The sequence below is a fragment of the Pseudoliparis swirei genome, chromosome 19 (genome assembly GCF_029220125.1).
Source record: "Pseudoliparis swirei isolate HS2019 ecotype Mariana Trench chromosome 19, NWPU_hadal_v1, whole genome shotgun sequence".
Taxonomy (NCBI): Eukaryota; Metazoa; Chordata; class Actinopteri; order Perciformes; family Liparidae; genus Pseudoliparis; species Pseudoliparis swirei.
This window is the reverse complement of record NC_079406.1, coordinates 9,605,370-9,614,867: the sequence shown is the minus strand read 5'-3', so window position 1 is coordinate 9,614,867 and position 9,498 is coordinate 9,605,370. Positions and strand designations below refer to the sequence as shown.

Below are 9,498 nucleotides of genomic sequence, written 5' to 3'. Positions count from 1 at the left end.
CTCATCTAAACCAAACACACACTCCTCCTCTCTTACATTGCTTTGTTCACCCCCCTTCAAATTTCTTTCCCAGTCTTTCCCATTATTTCCCATTCCTTTCCTCCTTTCTTTCTCTGTACCATCCCCTTCCCTCTTCACATCCTTTTTGTTTCTCAGCTTCTATGCCCTTCTACTTCTCTTCTTCTTCCCCCCCCCCCTAAGGCCCCCTTCTTTCCCTCTCTCACTCCCTCTCTTTTCTCATTCTCTGATTATCCCTCGGTCTCTCCTGTCCCCCCATCTTTCCCAGACGGGCTCTACAGGTCACAAGTTGAGGCTTTTTGCTTCGTCTGACATCAGCCAATCAGTCATGTTCAGAGGGGGCATTCCCTAGTGTAAGTCCCGCCCCCCCCCCAGTGACCATACAAGGTAACAGTGGAATGCATGGCTTGGCAATCCATCTGCTTCATAAGAGAGACACACACAGAGAGCAGAGGGAGTCCCACACCGATGAGAAATCCTATTTGAGTGAGATTTGAACCGTGAAAGTACTGAAGCTTTAGAAGCTGAACTCACCTGTTCGACTTAGACTCTTAGACTCTTAGACTCTTCACTTTCGCAAACGCAGCTTTACAGACAAGTCAAAGAACAGTCTTCTAAATTGAACTCCACGCCAGAGGAGATGACAAGCCTCAAGATCCTCATCAGGCCAGCAGCCTGCCAGCTGCTGCAGATGACAGCTCCAACCTCAGACTAAGGTATGATCACAATACAGTGTAAGACTACTATTATGTATGTTTACATCACTGTCAATCAAAACCTGTTTTATTTCATTTGAAATGTAAGTGAACATAATGTTATCATGCTTGGATGTTGTCAAAGTATGCTATTGACAAATGTATTAGACACGTCTTCATGGCATTAAAAGGCCAAGACATTTCACAACAGGAAATGTCCACTGAAGGAGCTCCACACTGTTATTTGGCCATGAAAGTTATAACCAGTGGTGTCAGTCCCAGAGCTCATTGTGAGACACATCCACCGATGGCTGGATTGGAGGCTACGGCTCCGGTGTATAACACGGCATGAAATGATGCCAAGAAGCTCTGGCTTAGGCCGATATGGGTCGATGTGAGTTTAATGAGCTGTCTCAGCTGCTGATTCATTTCGTAGAAACAGGGTTCAGCAGACGTTCATCACACAGCTCGCAGTCTGACATAGACTACATACAAGTTTGCACTAAGGTCCCCATCACACAGTGTGACGTAACGTACTGTACACTTGCTGTCGTCACAGAGGGTGTTGGGGTCTTGAGATGAATCACTCACACAGTGACTGTAAAACAAGAGGAATGTGGAGGGTCAGAAAAAATTAATTAAAAAATCTGACAAAGAGTGATGTCTGGTGTCGACTGTTCTGCTCCTCCTTTCTGGTTGAAGCTGCTCCAGCACTAACTAAGAACGGCAGGACTGTAACTGAACCTTGCAATGGATTTACAATAACTTTACTGGGAAAACGCACCTTTCATACTGAGAAGTTATGTTTCGTAGGGTTGTAAGATAAATATATAACGGGTCAAGAGGAGAGTTACATACAAAAAATAATGTCTGTTTCACGATTGGTTATAAACTTTTAATTTTTTGCGTCAATAATAACATTTTCAAGACATTTGTTCTCGAAGAAGGAACACATGCCTCTCTGGGTGAGGTGAAACAGTATACATGACTTTGTTTTAAGGTGTCACAAGTCAAAAAGGTTTTCCACTGATGTAGATTCTCTAAATCCATCTCTCTGGGTGAGGGGGACTTTGTGAAGAAAGGTGTACGGGTGCAGTGTTGGCCTTAAATATGAAAACCACAGCCCCCCTATGATATGGATCATCTCACAAAGCAGCATCAATGACTGGGCCCAAGTTCACACCATGACCACATGTACAATAGGCAGTAGGCGTTAAAGGAAGAGGAAACGACTGCCTGTCATATATATGCATATCTGTTTCCTCAGGACGCTGTTTGTGTTCAGATGAAGGAGATCAGGAGGTGTGGAGGAAACACACCAGGTAAGAGTACCACACACACACACACACACACCTTAACCATCACAATTAAAATGCATAACCTAAAAATAATTATCCCCTTCAAACTTCGACGTAGTGAGGCCAAAATGAATGTCCTCACTATAATGATTAGAACTAGCACTGGTCCTCGGTGCATGTGAGTTTTCCTTTAGTTCGTAGCTCATGGTACAAGGAGGCTTGCATCCTCTCCTTCTTCTCTACACAGCAGCATACGGTCTCGGCTGCTCGGCCTGACAGGGTTGAGGAGGTTAATGGTGATGTAACAAAGTGTCATATAGTTCCCAGATCCAGTTAACTAAATATGCGTTGTCAAGTCCCAGGTCCTGCTGAGGACCGGAACGGACATGAGAACGTGTATGGAGGGAGGAGAGGAGGAAATGCTGTATTTATTTACAGAGCAGTGAAAAATCTGGGGGTCACTGGGTTAGAAGGACTTTCACATAACCTCTTACACACACACACACACACACACACACACACACACATACTACCGCCAGAGCCCCTTTGGGCCCAAGAGACCCTGATTCCCAGGGTTTCACATGGGAGAAGGAGAGAGAGGGTGTGTGTGTGTGGGGGGGGGGGGGTCACGTAAGGAAGGAGAGGATGTAGAAAATGAGATGAGAAGGAACCTCGTCTTCTATTTTATCAAATGAGTCAATCCACAGATTGTAAAGCCCCCGGAGGCACACTTTTTATTGTGGGCTATCCAAAATAAATAGAATTGATTTGTAACGTGTCTTTATTTAAATGACGCTAATCTCCCCGTCTATATGTCGTGAACTGATTTCTGTAATGACAGAATGCTCGAGTGTCTCCATGAGTTTCTAATGCGCACTGATACGTCACCTGCTTCCAGCTCTTATTCTTGGTCTGTGGTTCTCACTGCTTGCAGACCAATGAATAATTTAATTGACCCCTCAGAATCTTTCACAGGTCACACTTCAGCTGACCCCGTATAATATTACATAGAGAAGATTTGAATATATTAAAACCTGTTCATAGTGCCTGATCCAGATCTATCTTTATCGTCTTAAAACAAACCAAGACCGGACTTTCACACAGGAGACCTGCTGTTTGGGTCCCGTGCAAAGCTAAAAGTCAACGCTGACTTATTTTGACATGTTGAATGCTAATTTGTAACTTAAATAACATAAAAAAACAAAGTGAGTATAAGCCAAATCATGATTGATGATCGGTGAGTAAATACATTTCTCTCTTAATGTAACTGAGAATGCAGTGTAGTTTTATGGGAACAGGGTTTAGTGTTTAACTGGTAATTGATTTTAATGCCCATTCTGTTTTTTTAATTCTGACACTGTGTTTAGCTTTTCAATCAGTGGTGTAGTACAGCTCACTCTTTTGGTCACATCTGTGAGCTAAAAAAATAAGATTTCAGATAACACAGACGTCCCTCAGCTGTGTGTGTGTGTGTGTGTGTGTGTGTGTGTGTGTGTGTGTGTGTGTGTGTGTGTGTGTGTGTGTGCGTGTGCGTGTGTGCGTCAGACAGTAAATGGAGAAAGGGCTTCTTCCTGTGTGTGATTTACAGAGCCAGGGGGAAAGAGCAAGAAGACCATATTAGGCAATGTTTGGCTCAACAGGAGAGACTAGCTTTGACCACACACACACACACACACACACACACACACACACACACACACACACACACACATCACAGAGTTGTTTTTTTGTTTTTATATTTAGTTTTTTAAAGGGACTTTATAGTAGATTATATATCATCCAGAGGCTTTAATTTGTGGTACTTCATGCTTTTAGTTGTACATGTCTGTCCCAGACTCTTTTTATACTGCTAGTAATAGATAGTAACACATTATACATAGTGACATTTTTTATTTATAAAGCACCTTTCAAAGTTAATCAACAAATATTTAAATACAGCACTTAATAAATTGATCATGGCTCGAATTCCATACATTTAAATAAAAATGAAATAAGAAATAAAATATGTCTAAATACTGACATCTTTAAATAAGCAGCATTAGGTGCTCTCCTTGTTTTACTTGGGCTGTAAGAAAATATTGTGTTAACCAGGCATTTATATCTAAATTAAAAAGAGCCCCAAAAATGAAGCAGGAACATGACGACCAGCAGAAGGGGCTTTATGTCAACGCCCCAGATCCTGATTGTATATTGAACAATGATTAACAGAGTTTCAATGCATTTCATATTTCCTGTGGTCCTGGAGGAAATGTGTTACTGACACTCCACGATCACATCTTCACACATTTTACGCTTTCCATATTTAATTTTTACCGTCATTATCGAATACAATTCTTCCACGCAAACACACATCTTTGCATGTAACCTCTTCATGACACTACACATCCTCATGAGAACTAGTTCACCTGACACATTATGAACAGTTACACACAACAACGGGTACTTGAATACAAGCTGATAACACTTGTACAAGTCATGTACAACACACACACACACACACACACACACACAGAGTGAGGCTGGGAGAGGGCAGATGGGAGAGGGTAGATTCACTTCCTGAGGATAGACCTTGAGACATGACCTACTGTGTGTGTTTGAGAGGGGGGAGGGTGTGTTTGTGTGTGTGTGTTTGTGTGTGTGTGTGTGTGTGTGTGTGTGTGTGTGTGTGTGTGTGTGTGTGTGTGTGTGTGTGTGTGAGAGAGAGAGAGAGAGAGGGGGACTTTCTTCTTAATATGGACTTGTTGGGTCCAGAGCGGAGGGAGAAGGACAGAGTGAGATGAAGGCCTCCTCTCCCTCTGCTGCCGCTCCTCACTGTGACTAGAAAAGGGAATGAATGTAGCCAGCTGGAAGTGGAAAGGGGGGGGGGGCAGGGGGGGGGCGGCTATCAGTGGAAGCGATCACAGACTGGAAGAGGGAATGTTTATCCGAAGCAGCAATCCCATTTTCCATGATCCCTAAAATAAAAGGCTGGCTTGGGCCTTATATGGACAGACTGGGAGTTTCTAGAGCATTCTTGGAAAACACCCAGCTGCTCTGTTCTCTCTCCCTCTGTCTTATGTCTCTCTCTCTCTCTCTCCTCTGTCTTATGTCTCTCTCTCTCTCTCTCCCTCTGTCTTATGTCTCTCTCTCTCTCCTCTGTCTTATGTCTCTCTCTCTCTCCCTCTGTCTTATGTCTCTCTCTCTCTCCCTCTGTCTTATGTCTCCCTCTCTCCCTCTGTCTTATGTCTCTCTCTCTCCCTCTGTCTTATGTCTCCCTCTCTCCCTCTGTCTTATGTCTCTCTCTCTCCTCTGTCTTATGTCTCTCCCTCTCTCCCTCTGTCTTATGTCTCTCTCTCTCTCCCTCTGTCTTATGTCTCCCTCTCTCCCTCTTGTCGTATAGGCCTGTGTCTCTTCCTCTCTCCTTGGGTCTTATATGTCTCTCTCTCCCTCTTATACATCTCTCTCTCCCTCTGTCTTTATGTTTCTCTCTCCCTCTATCTTTATACATCTCTCTTTCTATCTGTCTTATGTCTCTCTCTCCCTCTCACTCTTATACGTCTCTCTCTCCCTCTGTCTTTATGTCTCTCTTTCTCTCTCCCTCTTATACGTCTCTCTCTCCCTCTGTCTTTATGTCTCTCTCCCTCTTATACGTCTCTCTCTCCCTCTGTCTTTATGTCTCTTTCTCTCCCTCTATCTTTAAACGTCTCTCTTTCTATCTGTCTTATGTCTCTCTCTCCCTCTATCTTTATACATCTCTCTTTCTATCTGTCTCCCTCTCTCTCCCTCTGGCTTTATGTCTCTCTCTCTCTCTCCCTCTTTCTTTATACATCTCTCTTTCTCCTGGATGTCCTCTGTGATATAGAAGACCACTGTCGTGTTGCTCAGAGGACATTCTGAGCCAATGAGAACCTTGTGACCACACAGTTTATTCACACATATCTTCTTCCAGGTTGAGATAATGGAGATCAAAGATGGAGCTCCAGGAGACTGCACTTTGGGTAAGAGAGAAACACTTTAGGACTCTTCACAGTGTTGTCCGATTTGCACTTCTCGGCACCCTTCTTCAAAAACCTCTGGTGTTTATTCATGTCATACTCTTTCACTGTCAAACTGGATTCATACATGTTCTTCTTTCCTCTGAATAACTAAAACAACCCTGTCATGTATCTGGATCTCATATTGAATGTTAAAATCCATTATAATTAAAGTATTCATTTAATGACCCCAACTCTCAAATAAACACAGAGGAGCAAGAAGATCCTCCTCGGAAGTATAGTGAAGGAACTGTGTGTGTGTGTGTGTGTGTGTGTGTGTGTGTGTGTGTGTGTGTGTGTGTGTGTGTGTGTGTGTGTGTGTGTGTGTGTGTGTGTGGGAGAGTGGGGGGGGGTTATCAGATGTCTGATACAAAGTATCTATGTTGTATTTCAGATGTCAGAGATGAGCATGTAGAGAGGTGAGTATCACACACACACACACACACAAATTAACATTTTTAAATCTTTATTTGGGAGCATGTGTGTGTGGAATGTCAGAGGGAGCAGTACCATGACAGGAAGTTAATAGTATGTAGGTCTACAGGGGGTTAAAACCATTTCCTGTTTACCCCTCCCCAACAAAAATGTTAGTGCAATGCAATCCATCTCACTCTCTTCTCTCACTCACTCTCTCTCACTCTCTCACTCACAGTATTCACACACAGTGGATGTCTCGTGCTGCTTTAACTGGTCTTTCCACCGCGTTAGAACGACCCTCATGTCAAAGAGATCCTTGTTGTGTTGCTACTCCGTGTCTTTGCTGCTGTACACCTGCATTTACTGCTGGGTCTATTCTATCGTCTAATTGGCTGCGCATGACTTATTCTGCTTTCATTTCATTGTTTTCATGTTTCCTCCTCTGTATTTAAGCTTTTGTCCTTCATTGCGTTATTCTCATGTTTTCACGTCTCATCATAAGGACAATATCACTTCCATCCCTCTGATTTACATCAGCTAATGACGGCTTATCTGCGGTTTTGAGATTAATATGAATATTTCTTTGTGAGTTTTGTATGATGTGCATGCGGTTAGTCATCCCTGCGGCCCATGGTGCAGTGCTGCATCTCTGGTCAGTTGGTAGTCTGAGATGAAGCACTGTAGCTCGGGACGGAGGACAGAAATACCAGTGTGAACGTACCCACAGCTCCCAGTGTCCGGCAGCAGGTCCCCAGTGATGTGAGACAGGAAGACACTCTGAGAAGTGATTTCTGTTCACATGTTATTTAGAGCACATAGACACAGATCTGAGTTCTAGAAATCATTGAAAATACATTTTTATTATATATCATATTTTATTGTAGTATTTTTAGAATCATCCTGTGAATGACTTGTAATGATGCTTAATGTTTCATTCATTTCTAAAACCAAACTATCAAATTCAGCATTAACTAGTGATGGAATCAGAGCAGCCCTGATAACAGGGGCAAGACTTGGACCTTTGGAGGTGATGAGACTTCTAGTATAAAGTACAGATGAACTATCCCAGATCTACAGCTGCTCTTTCACATCACGGCCCCTGAGATCTGCTTCAAAGCCCAGCCCTCTACAGTGGGCAGACAGTGGCCCCTTCCGCAAATCCAACCCCCTACTTCCAGCGCCATTATTGGACCACGTCCATCTTTGATAAACATAATTAAACACATGTAATAAATCTTGTGACCCTTGTGCGCCAAACATACTTAGTTTTTAACAAGGCTACTTCAGGAGAGGGAAAGCAAAATACAGACATTTGATTTTCTAATATGGATCTACATTTGTGTGGTTCTGATGATGGATGATCACACAAGAAGAAGAAGGTCATTGATCTCCTCTCTCCTGGGGTCCAGTTTTCCCAGGAATCCCTTGACCTATCAGAAAGGGGGATTCCTGGAAATACTGTTCTTGGGGGCGGGGCTTATCAGCTATTACATGTTCAGTATGTTTTCATAATGATGTGGGTTGTATGTAATACTGTTACGTTCATAATTCATATTACTGGGTACATGTGATCTGACTTGAATCAATCCCTCACTCCTCTTTTTACTTCTCATTTTGAAATAAACATTGATAACAAATAAATATGTGTTTGTATTGTCATGTATTGGACATGAATACTGTTTATCTTGAATATCGTGGGATTAGAGAGGGATAAATGATGTTAGGAAAAAAAATCTCAGATCCTTTACTGACCACCAGTGTTACTGTAATTCCACTACTTTTAGCGGTAACGAGCATGTAACGAAGTATTTTTGAACTCAACTAACGCAGTTACAATTACTGAAATGTAAATGAGTTCGTTACTCGCGTTACTCTCTTTTGTGAAAAATTAACACTTGCAGACAAGAAGACAAGCTAGGCCGACTTTAGCTGCTTCTGATCTGACATCGCAGGACCTTGGTGGCGCAATGATATTGTAACGTCTCGGACGTTATGGCACTGATGACACGGAAACGGGACGACGTTATTAATCCTCACTTTATTGGGCATTCACCAACACAGTGTGTTTACATGATGCGGATTTACATGTTACAGACAGCGTGTTCCTCTCAGCTCAGCAGCTCGAACGTCAACAACAACGGTTCCCGTCAACCAACCTTAACTCACGTTTTCCGGCAGGTTAACCCCGCCTCCCCTCTACTCTGCCAATCATAGGCACGCCCCCTCGACCAGCATGTACAGTGCCACACTGTGATTGACAGCCACTTCACAGGGTCGCTACAATAAACACCAATCGAATCAATCAATGAGCATTAAACCACATCATGGCCGACAGCGCAGATAGAATGAGCTTTCTCTCCTGGAAGTATGGACATTACTTTTCGCTCGTCGAAATTAAAGACAAAAATGTAGTGGTGAGTTGTAAATTATGTGCAGGTGCAAAGACCCTATCCACATCTAAGAGACAGTTATTTTGTATAAAGTTAAGTATTAAAAGGGACTTTTGTACTACTGCTTGATTTGAAGGCCTGTTGCCCTGTTGATTGCAATAAATAGGTCTACAAAATATGTTTATTGTGTTTGACTGTTCAGTACTGTTCATTACATTAAAAAAGCAGACAAAAGTAACTTAAGTTACTTTCCCTCGTAACTAATTACTTTTGATATACAGTAACTAGCAAAGTAATTAAATTACTTTTAAAAGAAGTAACTAGTAACTGTAACTAATTAATAATTTTCAGTAACTTGCCCAACACTGCTGACCACAATGTAAAAAGACTCCATTACAGTAATCATGTCCTGCATTTAAAATCCTATTTAAATACGGAAGTATTAGCAGCAAATTAAAAACATCAAAGTAAAAGCACTCGTGCTGTCACTGAGATCTGATTCTATGTCACTGTTAGACGGTTAAAACTGAGCATTAATGTTAGAGCATCATGTTCCTGCTGTAGCTGCATGTAATCTTTGCTTTTTTTGTAAAATAATGGTTCATTATGCTTCATTTCAATTAACCATGTGAGAAGTTCAACTGCAACAACTCACTTGTTTGATTTT

General features: G+C 42.2%; 1 long non-coding RNA gene across 1 annotated transcript; it reads left to right on the top strand.

The window, feature by feature from the left end:
• The first annotated feature begins 504 nt into the window (after positions 1-504).
• Positions 505-9,111, top strand: LOC130210216 (uncharacterized). The gene is made up of 4 exons (XR_008834769.1): positions 505-734; positions 1,981-2,035; positions 5,940-5,988; positions 6,419-9,111. It is a non-coding gene; the product is annotated as an uncharacterized LOC130210216 (long non-coding RNA).
• The last annotated feature ends 387 nt before the right edge of the window (positions 9,112-9,498 follow it).